This window comes from Marmota marmota, unplaced genomic scaffold (genome assembly GCF_001458135.2).
Source record: "Marmota marmota marmota unplaced genomic scaffold, marMar, whole genome shotgun sequence".
Classification (NCBI taxonomy): Eukaryota; Metazoa; Chordata; class Mammalia; order Rodentia; family Sciuridae; genus Marmota; species Marmota marmota.
Genome location: NW_025999900.1, coordinates 61,698,113 through 61,712,362, shown reverse-complemented (window position 1 = coordinate 61,712,362; position 14,250 = coordinate 61,698,113). Strand labels below are relative to the sequence as shown.

The window sequence follows — 14,250 nt, the reverse complement described above, 5'->3', positions numbered from 1 at the left end:
GGACTGTCCAGAAACAGAAGCCTCCTGGCTGACTCTGGGCTGAGTCACTGAAATGGGTACAGGGCTTTAGGTCAAAGGGCAGACACCGAGGGCCTACTAGAACTGTTATGGACCTGTTGGGCCTTTTGAGGAGGAAGAGACATAAAGAAATGTTCTGAAATGAGTCAGCATCCCTGCTTGGTCTTCTAGCAACTGTGAGATATTAAAGAAAAATTTATTCACTGATGCTTGTTAAAACATGGCAACCCAGAGCCATCGTGACGGTACAGGGACACTGCGTTTTGCAGACTGGCAGAAATTGGGCTCAATTCTGAATACATCACGGGAAGCTAGGAATTTATAGCCCAGGGGCAGAGTGGGGGTCAGCGAATGGAGAATGACTGAGAGGTGATCAGGGTCAGGGGAGTCTGGCTAAGCAGACCTGACAGAGTGGTTGTGGGGGTGGGCCAGGTGGCCCGACATCACCTGGGGATGGAGGATGAGGAGCCCATCAGATGTGGAGGGTGTCAAATACGGAGGTTGAGGTGTAGGCGGGGGCCTTGGTAAGCTGACTTGGCGGGGTGTTCACTAAAACGGAATTTCACAAAGTGCATGATGGGCCGAGGAGAGGGTTCAGGAGCTTGATCAAAGCACGGCCTGGCAGGCTCCATCAGAGGCCTCCCCTGCAGCTGGAAGGTGGTAACGCTCCCTCGGGGCCTCCAGGAGGACTCCGGGAGACAGGCCACGAGCTCTTCTCTCCTCTACTCCTTCCACTGGGCAGCTGTCCATTGCAGCCTGGGGAGCCACGGGGCTCAGGGTTGCCTTCCCAAATGACACCTCTCAGGCTCTTTCCCCTCACAATAGGATTGATCATTGTCATACTTGATTAAGAGACTGGTCGGCCCCCCATCTCTCTGGGTTCAAACCTCCATCTCTTTGCATAGCAGCCGTGGGGCCTGTGTGCGTGTGTCACATAATCCTACGTTCCAAGGTGGAAGTGGTGTGTTTTCTTTGGCTCAGGAGCTGCTCCTAGTGGCTCGGGACATCAGTTCCAAGGTCCAGGTCTTGGCTCTGCAAACCGTGGCCTTGCTATGGAACAAGGGTAACACGGTGGAGCCCTCTGGGGTGGCCGTCAGAGCTAGCTCTTAGCCCAGGGTGTGGCCCACACAGCACCCTCTGGGGGAAGACACATTTAAAGGGTCTAGTACAATGGCTCACAGACAGGAGCCCAGGGCAGCAGCCTATGTCCTGGTGTTGTTCCTAATTTACAGATGCTTTGGACTCTGTGGGTCATTCATGGGCCGTGACCACCGGCTAGCATGGCCTCCAAGAACGCAGGGCCACGTAAGTAACAGGAGACCTAATGGCACATTTTCCCTAGAAGTCCGGACACTGATTCTGCCGTGTAAGCCAGATCTAAACCTGGACTAGAACCTATCTTCTCAAACCTATCCCTAGCTTTCCACAGCTATAAGGACAAAGGAAAAACAAATATTGAACATGGCCTGTGTGACCATAATATTCCTGGCCTATGTGGTCTGCCTCTGCTTGATTCCCCTGCCTCAGCTCCAGAATGTCCTCTCTCATTCTTGGCTCCAGTCACGCGATCCCAGCCCCTTCACGATGCTGGTGTCCTTCTTCCTCTACCCTCCGCGCCTGCCAGGGCCCCTGCATGGTGAGTGGGTGCCGGGTGCACGACGCTCCCTTTCCTCTCCACTCCCCTCCCTTGGTAACTTGGAACTTTTCCTTTGTGGATTGAACATCAAATGGGGGTGGCACGGACATGCCCCGGGCTTCCAAGGCTCGCAAGAGTCCCAGTGTCAGAAGAAAAGCCTCTGCCAACGCACTGCGGCTGAAGATGCTGTGGAGAGACCCGGGCAGCAGCAGCCCACGGACAGCATCCTGACGGCATGTTGAACACGCCCATGGCTCCTGCTCAGTGCTCCCGGCTCCATCCATCCCGGGTGAGCTGCACTCACGACCTCCTTCAGCCCTCCAGTGACGATGCGGTTATGTTTAGCCCTGATTCAGACACGGGGGAACCAAGGCCCAGAGAAGTTAGTGGTGCAGAAAGAAGTCACAAAGCAGTGCTGGAAGAGTGGGGGCTCAAGACCAGACCTGACCGGACAAGCATTTACTGAACATGCCCACCACCGTGCGAGACCCCGGAGTTCCCCCTATGACAATGGGCATGCTCCCGACAGACTTGCAGTCTGACTGGAGAGTCAGGTGAGCCTGCAGAGAGAGGGTCCCAGCAAGTACCGCAGTAGAGGAGACAGATGGCCAGTTGGGTCAGCTGTGTGAACTCTGTAGACCGAGAGTGTCAGCTGGAAGTACTGTGTGACAGAGGCCCCCAGAGCTTCTTGACCTGACGGCAGTGTGCAGCCCAGCTGTGCGGCTGGTAGCCTGGGCAGTTCTGGCCAGCCTGGCCTTGCCTACTAGTGAGTCTGGGCCAGCTGGCCTACAGGTCCTCATTTGGGGTGATCAGGCTCCCTCTGTGTTTCGTCCCCAGGGGGTCCTTTTAGGTCCTGGTTTACAGCAGGTCCCAACTCTCACCTTCGCCACAGCAGGCCTCGCTCGCAGCACCCACCCCCTCCCCCGCCCCCGCATCAGCTCAGCTGGACCCCCCAAGCCGCTGCCATAGACTGAGTCCACTGCTACCATCTGTCAATAGTGATGGCTACAGTGAGACAGGAAGGTGAGCAAGCTCCTGGGTGGACAGGAAGGGGGTCAGCAGGGCAGGGACAATGACACTGGGCGTGTTGTGAGCCCCATCAGCTGTGATATTCCTACTTTGGTCCATTTTCCTCCAGATCCATACAGAGGACGCCCAGAGGGAAGGGCCAACCCACCAGGCTGGCAGCAAGGGCTGGCAGCCTCTGGCAAACCCAAGAGCGCCAGCCCCAGCTCCCAAGGCCAGCATCTCTGGCGCACAGTCCAAGCCACGTGGTAGCTTGAGCCTGAGGTCCAATGACACTCAGTATGGCAGCCACGGGTCAGGGGTTCTGTAGGCCACAAATAAAAAAATGAAATGAAGGGTAAAGGTGGTGGTGATGGAGCTTGGGGAAGAGGGTGCTGGGGAAGGGATCTGAAGTTTTCTCTTTAGCTTGGCCAATGTGCACTTAAAATGTTCCTTTCAAGTTAAGACAACCATGTCCGTCCACCTCCTGCCACCCCGAGCCTGGTTCTGATTAGTGGCTCCAGTTCAGCGAGAGCCAGGGTGTTTCTGGTTCGGCAGCACAGGAACAATGACCCCTTTATTCAGTGAGGAAAACTGAGTCTGCTGGCTGAATGGCTGTCTGGCTCGTGGGTAGAGGTCAAGGCCACATCAAGCAGCACTCTCTCTCCAAGGCCAGGGCCCCACATCTCCCGTTCTGGGTGAGGTTCCCACGTGATGGAAATCCAGAACAGGGATCTCTGGAGCCTGGAGCAGCTTACTGTGTAGATGTGGCAGTTGTCCTCAGACAGATCCTCCAAATACCCGTTCCAAGCAGGGACTTCCATGGCCCTTTTGACAGATAGGGACACTGGGACTCAGAGCAGTGCCTTATCTGAATTACAGCCTGTAAGTGGCATGTGGATAATGATTCGTGTGTTTGGATGCCAGTCACATGTCATGATGAAGCTGAAAGTGATAGAGATGTCCCATCAGATAAAACTGAAAGGCTGCAGGAGGGAGGACCTCTTTCTAGAACTTTCTATTTGCTTATTTCTAACCTCATGCCTTGCATGGGTTCACAGAATTGGGCCTCTTTTTAAAGTGTCCTTCCTGGCGTCCAGAACAATGAAGCGCGTGACTAGGACCTGCTGGTGATGTGATTACTGCCTGCCACCCTGGACCCCGCATCCCATCCACCGGAGGCATGGACTTTCTCTAAGGGAGGTGCCTTGCTGCTCAGATACTGCAAGTCCAGGTGAAGACTGGCCAGGTGAGGTGGTTATTTCAGGTGTCAGCTGCTCTGGTTATTGGAGGTAAAGCATTTTTTCCCTAGTGTACCAGGGTGGGCATTTCCAGGACAGACCAGAGCCTGGCATTTGAATCTGTGGACTAAGGGAGGCTCATGCTCACCATTGTGGGTGGACATCATCCGGTCAGCAGGCCCAGGTATAAGGAGAGGGCAGAGGAAAGATGGCTGCCCCCTGCACCCCCCCTTCTGGAGCTGGAACTCACTTCTGCTCTTGGACATCAGAACTCCACCTTCCCTGGCCTCTGGACTCTTAGGTGTGTCCTGCTTCTCAAGCTTGCAGCCTTGGGTTGAGAGTGAAACCATCACCTCTAGGGTCCCCAGAGCAGGGGGCCGTGCCTGTCCCACACCTGCGGCTTCCCAAGATTCCACAGCTCCTCCTGGGTCTTCTCAGCCTCCATGACCATGTGAGCCAGGCTTCTAGTCGATCCCTGTCTTTCTGGGTCTATGCCACTGTTTCTTTCCTCTGGATGTCCTAGCTGAGGCAAAGGCTTGAGCTATCCCCAGGCAGCTCTCAGCGTCACACCACTGGCCTCAGAGGAGCCACGGCTGGACATTGTCCTTCCTTTGGGAATGTGATGGCTGCGGTGACAATGACCACAGACTCAATGCCTTGAAAGAACACACATTTGTCTAACAGTTCTGGAGCTCACAGGCCATAAGGCAAGGTCAAAGCAGGCTGGTGTTCCTTCTGGGGGCTTTTGGAAAGGTGGTTAGTTTCTGAAGGAAGGAAGAAAAACGGTGTCATTACTTATTTATTATGATTCAGATCCTGGGCCAGATGCCTAGCGTACGTGTTTCAGTTTATCTCTCAAAATGACCTTCTGAGGTTAGCATTGCTTCATCTTAGACATGATCCAAGGGCATCTGATTGGTGGCTGATTCTTTTCTAGGAAATGCTAAACTTTTGAGAAGAGAAACACCTACTCCTCTAGAGCATCCTGTAGGGGTTGGTGGAGCACAGTCCAGATCTCCCACCTGTGAGACCCTCTTGGCTCATACTGTCCCTTTCCTCCCAGAAAGGAGCATCCTGGCCCAGGCCACCCCTGGTCTAGCCCCTTTTACAGCACACGAAGCTTGAGAAAGAACCATGGTGAGACCCAGATCCACCTCAGACACCTACTAGATTCCTTGGCTTGAGGAATTGCTGCAGGTGGAAGCCCAAGCTGATCCTGGACATTCCCCCCGCTGTGGCCAGATTCTAGAATCCAGAGACCTGTGATGCAGGAGTGCCCTGGGCCCCATCCTCAGCAGAGCTTGCTCCTGTTCCATCATGGCTGGAAGAGGACAGGAAAGCATGAGATGCCCTCCTAGGAAGCTGCAGGAGTCTGAAGGAGCTGTCCTTGGGCTGTATGTTTTGTTTCTTCCAGTCCCCCGGCTTTGCATCTGTACAATGGGAGTGTTATTGCTTGATGTATCTAAGAATTTAGTAAAATGTGAATTGTGAATCATCTGACACTGAATGCATCCAGGGAACATGTTAGAAAACCAACACCCCCAGTATGTTTGGAAGGTGGACTGTCCATTTGTCTATCTTTGAAAAGGCAAAGACAGGAAAGGAGAGGAGAAGAGGGGAGAGGAGAGGGAAGGAGAGGAGTATGCATGCTCATAGAGCTCACAGCCTCTGACTCCTGGTGCCTTTCGCTGGGCACCCACTGATTGCTCCAGAAAAAAGTAGAGCAGAGCTCAGGTGTAGCTCTGGAGGCAGCTGCCCCGATCCCTGCGGGGTGCCTCTCTGCTTCTCCTGGGTCCCAGTGAGAAGGAAATCTCAGCCCTCGGCTTCCCAAGGTCAGAGTCATTGAAATTCTCTGTCTGTATCCCAATTTTCCAGCTGAGGACTCTTACAGTTGTCAAGACATAAAGACCCAAAATGGGCACTTTTCAAGATGACCAGGAGTGTATAATTAGTCCATTAAAATTGTCAAGATGTTACTTTTGGTTAGTTAAAAGATGTATCAAAATCATTCTGTTGTTAAAGTGCAGACAGTGTGGGCACACGTGCGTGCATGTGAGAGTGAGTGTGTGTATGTGTGTGTATTCGAAAAAGGATCCAGTACAACCAATGACTGAGGTCGTGACTTCACCACAAAAATGCATCTTGATCCTGGCCCACTGTCCACAGCAGCCATCCGGGACACACCCTGGACGGGTGGAAGGAGCCAGCCAAGTTGCCACTGCACCCTGAGGTGTCCCTAAAACTTTGAGGCTCCCACTGCAGGAAGAAACTCTTAACTCTAACTGGTCTCTTCATTCTATCCTGAGATAGTGGAGAACTGTCCTGCACTTATGAATCAGGGCACTGGGTTTGCACATCCTTGGGTGGAAATCATATACTACCAAAGAGACTTATTCCAAGAATTAATAGGATCCAGAAAGAGAGAAAATGTCACAGCAGCAAGGGCACGTGGCACAGCTTGAGGGACAATTCCATGCTCTCACCAAGACTGGCCCTTTGCTGTGAATGTTTAAGGAGCACAAGGAACTAAGTCTGGGCAATTCACCATCTCTAACCCGTCATTGTCATTGTGCATGAGATAGGGAACTAGAAATAACCAGGACAGTGGGTGGTCAGCTAGACATGAGAGTGAATTCTGTTTCTGCTTTCATAGGTATGAGACTGAATTAGTCAGCTTCTCATCACTCCCGCGGGTGTCTGGGGACAATGACTTAGAGGAGAAAAGATCTATTTTGGCTCTAGGGTTAAGAGCTTTTAACCCGTGGTTGGCCAACTCCAGAGCTCTGTGCCCAGGTGAGGCAGAACATGGCAGAGGGGTCTGGGGGAGGAAACCTGTCGCTTCAGGGGGCGGGGAAGCAGAGACAGTGAGCAAGGGACACTATAGGGTCCCCAGGGGCACACTCCTAGTGCCCCACTGCTTCCAACCACGCCCAGCAGGCCTGTCATCTCCACTTCCTCCCAGCAGACCAGCCAGCTCTCAGGCCTCAGACAAGGGCAGAGCCCTCATGATCCTGTCACCTCCCAAAGCCCCAACCCTGGACATTGCTGCCCTAGGGACCATGCTTTCAACACGAGATCTCGGGCCACTCCAGATGCAGGACACAGAGATGACCCTGGACAGTTGCCTCTTCGCTCAGTTTTATCCAATGGAAAAGGAGCCAAGATACAAATGTGCAAGGCTATTGTGAGGCTTGGGTGCTAGAAAATGCTGGATGTGAACCAACCGGGTGCTCCACAGAGCGGCAAGTGAGTGGAAAGTTGCTGATTTGGCAAGAAAATATTTGCAAGAGCCATTTGACACCCCATTCCTGTACCCCCTTTCTCTCTCTCTCTCTCTCTCTCTCTCGCTCGCTCTCTCTCTCTCTCTCTCTCTCTCTCTCACACACACACACACACACACACACACACACACACTGTACGTGCCTCCTCCTTCTGGCCTTTGGCCTGGCCCCACTTCTTTGCAGAAGACCTGTCATTGTAACCCACAGAATTAAGACATCAGAGCTTTAGCATTTGAATTTTAAAGGCTGTGGTCTGGAGGAAATCAGAAGAAAGATTTAGGAAGATGTGTGATCAGGTGAGACAAGTTCTTGCCTTCACCTCAGAATTAAAAAAAAAAAAAGTAATGGAAGAAGAAAAGCTCTCCGTATACCCTGGGCTGGAATTTGTCCCCCACCCCCCGTGTGCTTGTGTGGAAGACCTCAATCACAGGACCTTATGACATGACTGCATTTAAAGAGAACACCTTTAAAATGGAAATTGAGATAAAATGAGGTCACATGGGTGCAATGTGACTGGTGCCTTATGAGAAGAGTACATCAGGACACACAATCCATATGATGTGAGGACACAGAGAAGATGGCAGATGCAAGCCAGGAGAGAGAACTCAGGGGAAACCAACCCTGCCAACCTTGACCTTGCACTTCCAGCCTCCTCAACAGTGAGGAGATGGATTTCTGTTACTGGAGCTGCCAGTTTGTGACTCTTTGCTAAGGCGTCCCTAGAAACCAACCCACAGAGGAAGGGGAAGGAGAGCAAAGGAGCAGACACTAACGAAGGTCCCTGATGTGTCCAGGATCCTATGCACTGCCTTCCTCCTGTGGGCTGCAGGGTTGAGTGGGGGGCAGCAGGAGTCCCCAGTGGGCATGAGGCAATGAGCACAAGGGCCTGAGAACCTCTCCCCTGGTGCCTGACTTGGAAGCCCTTGTCTACCAGGAGGAGCCAAGCACAGTGGTGGTGAGGAGCCAGGCACCTGGAGATGCAGGGCCAGGGACCCCATGGCTGGAAGTGGCAGATCTGTGACTCAGAGAGCAATGGAGCATCCTTGGGCAGAGAGAAAGCATGCAGCTAGAGTGATGTGGCTGGGAGTACAGGTGTCCTGAAAAACCAGAGATCACCGTCCCCACACCATGACTTATGGAACTAGCCCAACCCCAGGAGAGGAGGCAAAGCCTCTAAACACCCCGAAGAAGCAGGATTTAGGGTTTTCTCAAGGGAGGAAAGAACCCCAGACAGAAACTAACCATACTGTGGGCTAAATAGCTCCCTCTCCTCACCCCACCCCTAAATGTCCACATCTTGACCCAGAACCTGTGAACATGGGTTTTGCTCTACATGGCAAAAGGGATTTTGTAGCTGTGATCAAGGTAAGGATATTGAGAAGGGACAGATGATTCTAGACTATCCGGGAGGGCCCACTGTCATCCCAAGGCCCTTATAACAAAGGCAGCAGAAGGTACTGAGACAGCAGAAGCAGGGAGATGTGACCACCAGAGCATTCTCTATAAGGGACAAGGAATGGATTTGTTCCGAGACCCTGATGACACCTTGGCCTATTCCCTAATGACTCACATAGGAGTTCTGACCTCTAAGTCATGACTGTCAGAATATATTTATATTGTTTTCAGCCATTACCTATGTGATGACTTGTTACAGCAGCAGCAGGAAACTCATACACTAACCATAGCAAACTGAAGGCTGTCTTCTCCCTACTGAGTCCTATCATGCTCACTTGATGACTGGCATTTATCTTAAGGGCATGTATGAACACATTGTCAGGACTGTGGTCCTCACTTAATACCATTTGGGCAGCAGAAAGGCTGATCTCCACAAACCAAAGCATGTAAGGCAGGGTTGCCTACAGCCAATCCTTGCCAGCCGTCATGCAAATTAAAATGGGCTAGAGCCCTGACAGCTTTGGGGTGTCCACACAATGGCTCAGGGACTCCCAGAGACAATGTAGCCGACTCTACCTCTTACAGCTCGTGTCTGCTCGGGGCAGGGATTCTGGGTGTGAAATTGTAGCGTTATGGCCTAATTGCCATTGTAGTATTATTCCTGTGAATTAAAACCAGTCTACAGCGATAATCCATTTGAACTGGGAACCTCCCCACAGTCTACTGGAATTTGTGTTCCTCTAGGGAGGTGTGCGAGTCTCACACAGATGAAGTGAAATTGACTGTTGGCCTGATGAGAGAATCTGTACCAAGGTCCTCTGATTACAATCCACCCTGGTAAGTGCAGATGGCATCCTGTCCTCTGGAGGCCAGGCCCTTGGGTGAGATCTCTGGGCACCCTTAGAAAAGGCATTGCAGTTGCTTAGCCTTCAATTTTGTCTTCTCTAAAAAAGATGTAGCAGTGAGGATGTGGCTCAGTAGCGTTGTGCTTGTCTAGCATGAATGAGGCCCTGAGTCCCATCCCTAGCAGAGAAAAAATAAATAATAGATAAAAATAAGACAGAGTCGGGCCAGTAAGAACGGCATGAATCAGCCCATGTCATGCCAAACACGGTTCCTGGCTGACACATGTGCCCGGCTGACACATTAGCGTTTACCTGCAAGCTATTTATTTAGAGATTGATATGTATTTAATCTCATACCAACATTTGGTTTAAGGGTGCTGTTCAGAAGCTGTCACCCATGATGAGTTGTTTGGGGGCACTGTGAGAACCCATGCTACTTCTCCTTTCTCAGTGAAATCCTCATCATCTTTCACCCACCAAATCCAGCCCCGTGCTCAGGTGGCTCTGGGCACGAGGGTACTGTCCCACTGAACTTGATCACCTCTCTGTTGAGTGTTCCCACTTATAATTCGAGTTTAGCTCCAGGCTTCCAGTTACCTGTGAGCTCCTTGAGGGGACCAAATGGACCTTTCTCTGCTTTCTCTGCTCCTCCAGACCCCTATTATTCAACAAAAGCATCTCTCAGGGTTCAAAAGAGAAAACAGAAACCACACTAGGTGTCTTAGACAGAGAGGATTTAATGTGAAGAACCGGAGAACACGTGGATACCACAGGTAACGATGGGACACAACTTCAGCCACCACTGGGGGGCCCAGAGGATGGAAGGAAGTGGAGGCGGGGCAGTGCGGAGAATCCAGAGGGCAAAGCCCTGAGGAGGGCTGCCCAGTGGCTGGGAAGACTAAATCCAGGAACGGAAAAGAAGGTGAAGATGGGCAGTTTGCTGATGTTGCTAGAACAGCACTGATAAGAGCAGGAGAGCCTGGGAATGGAGTTCTTCCCCCTCCTCTCTCTTCCCTTCCTTCTGAATTTTCAATGGTGCAGCTCAACAGGAAGCCTGGGTCTAGTGGCTTCATGGAGACCCGTCCAGCTTCAGAGAGCAGAGAGGGCTTCTCAGGGACCCAGAGCCATAAGTACGTGCTGAGCTTCTGTGCTGGGCTGGGTCTGCAGAGTCTCACGTTCACAGCCCCTTCCCCCATCTCTGCACCAGCCTTCTCTTTCTTAAAGAAGGGAGTGCACCTTCCATCCAGTACTGAGAGTGAGGGGGTCAGGGGGGAAGTGAGGTATGACACAAAGTCAGCTGGGGCGTCTGTTACACCTTGGTCTCTACTGCCCATGAGCCAGGTGGCCTAGTCAAGCAAGGAACAGCCTGGGCTGCCTTCTCCTCCATAAATGGGGCATTGAATTCACTCCATCATGTGTTTTCTGTGAGGATTAAATGAACTAACCTACTGGGCCCAACGAATGGCAGTGTTTTTCATATTTTTAGTTCAACAGGCTAAAAAGCCAATCCCCCAAAGAGGTTTTAGGTGACATTCATGTTCCAGTTGCCATGGCCGATCTGCCCATGGGTGGCAAAAGAAGATGACCCCAGCATCTGCTGGTCCCCTGGGAGCTTGTGGATGGTCACAAGCCCGTGAGGGGAGCTGGCCCACAGGAATATGCCAAATTTTGTTTTTCATGTTGGCTGAAGTCGACTGGCCCTGCTGGCCACACGGGGCCACTCTCTCTGAGGCAGAGACCTCTATTGTGGCAATCCAGAAGCCACAGGACTGCAGCTGGACCAGTGGCCTCCCAAGAAGGCCCCAGATGCTGCCAGATTCCCCCCATAACGTCCAGACAGAGAGAGAGGCAGGTGCTAAGTTTGTCCCAAGATTGCTGAAGATAAAATACCATCCAGCAGCAGCAGATAATTCTTGTTGAATGAGACAAGCCAGATATTTTTATGGTTTACACAGTAACCTGAAATTTATCACAAATGTGTCACGGCTTGCCATTATTTCTGCAGCAGGGAAACACAAAGCCACGAAGTTGAAATAAAACCCACAGGTGGAAGGACCCGTGCCAAGTCCCGGGCCAGCACCTGCATGCAGGGTCTTGTATTGAGTTCTGGCAAGAGGCCTGTGTGGTCAACCGTATTGTTCCCATTGGCCAGAAGAGAAAACAGAGGTCCAAAGAGATGACATATTTTCTCCAAGTTTGCCCCCATCCCTTTCAGAGCATGCATTCCATCTGAGAACTGCAAGGAAGAAAATATTTTTTTTTCTAGGCTTGTCCTGTGTGGAACGCAGCCTATGAGCCCCCTAAAGTCCTGAAATTCTTGGGCCTTCGGTTTTCTCCCTTCAAAAGTGATGGCCTCTAAGGGCATTGCCAACTCAATGAGCCTTTGAAGGAACATTGATCGTTGACAGTGTAAGGGACCCAGAGAAATGCCGAAAAGCTGAAGTCATGACCATCGCTACTGAAACCGACATGCAGGGCTTCCAGGGCAGAAATATTTTTCATTTTTTTTGTTCTTTTTCCAAGTTATAGAAACCCCTGCATATGGTTGTCTTTATTTTAATGTGCATGAATAAAAGATATCCTTGTGAACTGGTGTAGGCTGCAGGCTTTTGAGATCAAACAGTTTTCTACTCCAGGTGAAATGTGGGAATGACAGATAATGTTGTCAATATGCTATATTTTTGTTAGGTTGAACAAACATGGCCATAGCAATCATTTTCATCATATATGTGTGTGCATGTGTGCGTGTGTGTGTGTGTGTGCGTGTGTGTAGAGTGGGGGTATATTTAAAGAATAAGATTTAAGGAAAAAAATCAATAAATGCAAAATTTTCCATAAAACCTTCAGTGAGAAATATCCCTCCCTCTTCTTCATGTGTATTAAAGTGAGCGGAATTTGCTGACTTGCGTAATGCGGTGCAGAGTGATTACTGGGAGCCAACTGAGGTGATTAAATAACCACAGCATTTGGAGGTACCTGAAAATAAATATCCCCATCTGAAAGCCTGTGCGGAGTCTGTGGCTGGTAATGGAGGGATTCTTTGGTTATTGAAGACTCAACTCATTCCTTTCTTGCCTTAGAGAAGCCGCACTGATTTATGGCTTCCGAACAATGGATTACAAATTCTACCAGAATAACACAGGACGTGCACAATGTATTCACCTATAACCCAGTAGCTTGAGTAGGGTGAATGCAAGTTCCCAAAGCAGACAGGCTTTGTTTGTGTTTGAATTTGGTGTTGGCCTTGGGTAAATATCCCAACGCTTGCAAGACTAGATCCTCTCAACTACATAATGAGAATAACTGTTACCAACAGAATATCTGCACTTTTTAAATCATAGCTATTACTAATAAGTTAGCGTGATGATAATGACAGTGTGCTTGACTAAGTGCCCATACCAGGGAATCGACTGCACCCATTAATTAGTTTAATCCTCAACGATGCCACTTTAGCAATTTTTCCATTTTTGCAGAGATTGAAATTGAAATTCAGATTGGGTAGCTACTGGGTTTCGCCGAATTTAAGGCATCCATTGTAAGATGCATTATTACTTTATGTACCACAAAGAGAAAAATATGCTGACAGTTATAATTGGGAGATGCCATCAATTGTAAGATGCATCCTACTTCAGACGTTAAAATATTTCTTAAAATACTGCCTTAGAATCAATAAAATATGGTAAATTGCCTAACATCACACATCTAGTAACTGGCAGGAGCAGGGTACAAACACAGAACTTTCAGAATAAAACGTGGGGGCTTCTTCCCAAGGCAGGACAGTAGCAAGCACGGAATAGAAACCCAGGAAACATTAAGTGACAGATTCTGCTTCTGATTACATTTAGCAACACATGTTATATGAGTCCTCCAATTTCATGTCACATGTATGGGTATGTATGTCATTTGCTTTTTAGGTCAATTTCCATTCTGGGATTCCTCTAAAATAAGACAGAAATAGGAAGTAATTTATTTATGTTTATATTTTTGACCAAAAAAAGTCTTTCTGGAAATTCTCTTGGGAGAGAAAGAGATAAAAAAGATTTTTTTAAAAAGGAAGGTGCTATTGTTTTCCTAAAAAAAAAAATACCTTCATAAAAAATGTGAAATACACAGTGTTGGCACCCTAGACCCGGCAGCCTGTCTGCTGTTCCCAAGGGAGGGATGTCACTGCCCAGCTGGTTGCAGGTTGGAACCTCTACTTCTAAAATGCATCCAGGAGTAGCTTTAGGCAAAATCAGAATATCAAGTCCTAATGGCCAAGTTCCCCCAGGGTATGCAAACTACTGGGACTGATCTGTTGAGTTCCAATGAAGCCAAGGCCAACTTGGCAAGCATTCAAGTTGACATAAAATGTGACGGTTCAACTAGTGGGAGTAAGTCTAAAGAACTAAGCGGACCAGACAATTCATATTCCAAATGGAGAGCGTTTGTGAAGCTGCTCTGCTGAGAAGTCACTCTGTGTGGGCCAAGAGGAATACCTGGCCTGGGGCCCTCAAAGACTCGAAGGGCTCACAGGTTGCAGGCAGAACCCACAGGTCCAGCTGGTGTGGACTCCCCAGCTGGTGGATCCGGGTCCCCCTTAGGCAGTGATCCCTGCTCACCATCAGTGCACACTGGAGCAAGCTTTAGGGTTTACCAAACACTCCCAGAGTGAGTCATCGCGGGGCACCCCAGAATCTTCTTGGAAGTGGTATTTGTTTTTGTTTTTGTTTTTGTTTTCAATAGGTGAAGTAAACTTTCCTCCAACAGGTTAGCAGTTCTTCTAGAGACAGACAGAGAAACCCTGGAGAAGCTGTTTATCTTTGGTTGTAGTCAAGTGCCAGAAAATC

General features: G+C 49.9%; 1 long non-coding RNA gene across 1 annotated transcript; it reads left to right on the top strand.

Moving 5' to 3' along the window:
• The first annotated feature begins 666 nt into the window (after positions 1–666).
• Positions 667–13,371, top strand: LOC125615366. The gene is made up of 3 exons (XR_007345974.1): positions 667–2,208; positions 3,721–3,893; positions 4,838–13,371. It is a non-coding gene; the product is annotated as an uncharacterized LOC125615366 (long non-coding RNA).
• The last annotated feature ends 879 nt before the right edge of the window (positions 13,372–14,250 follow it).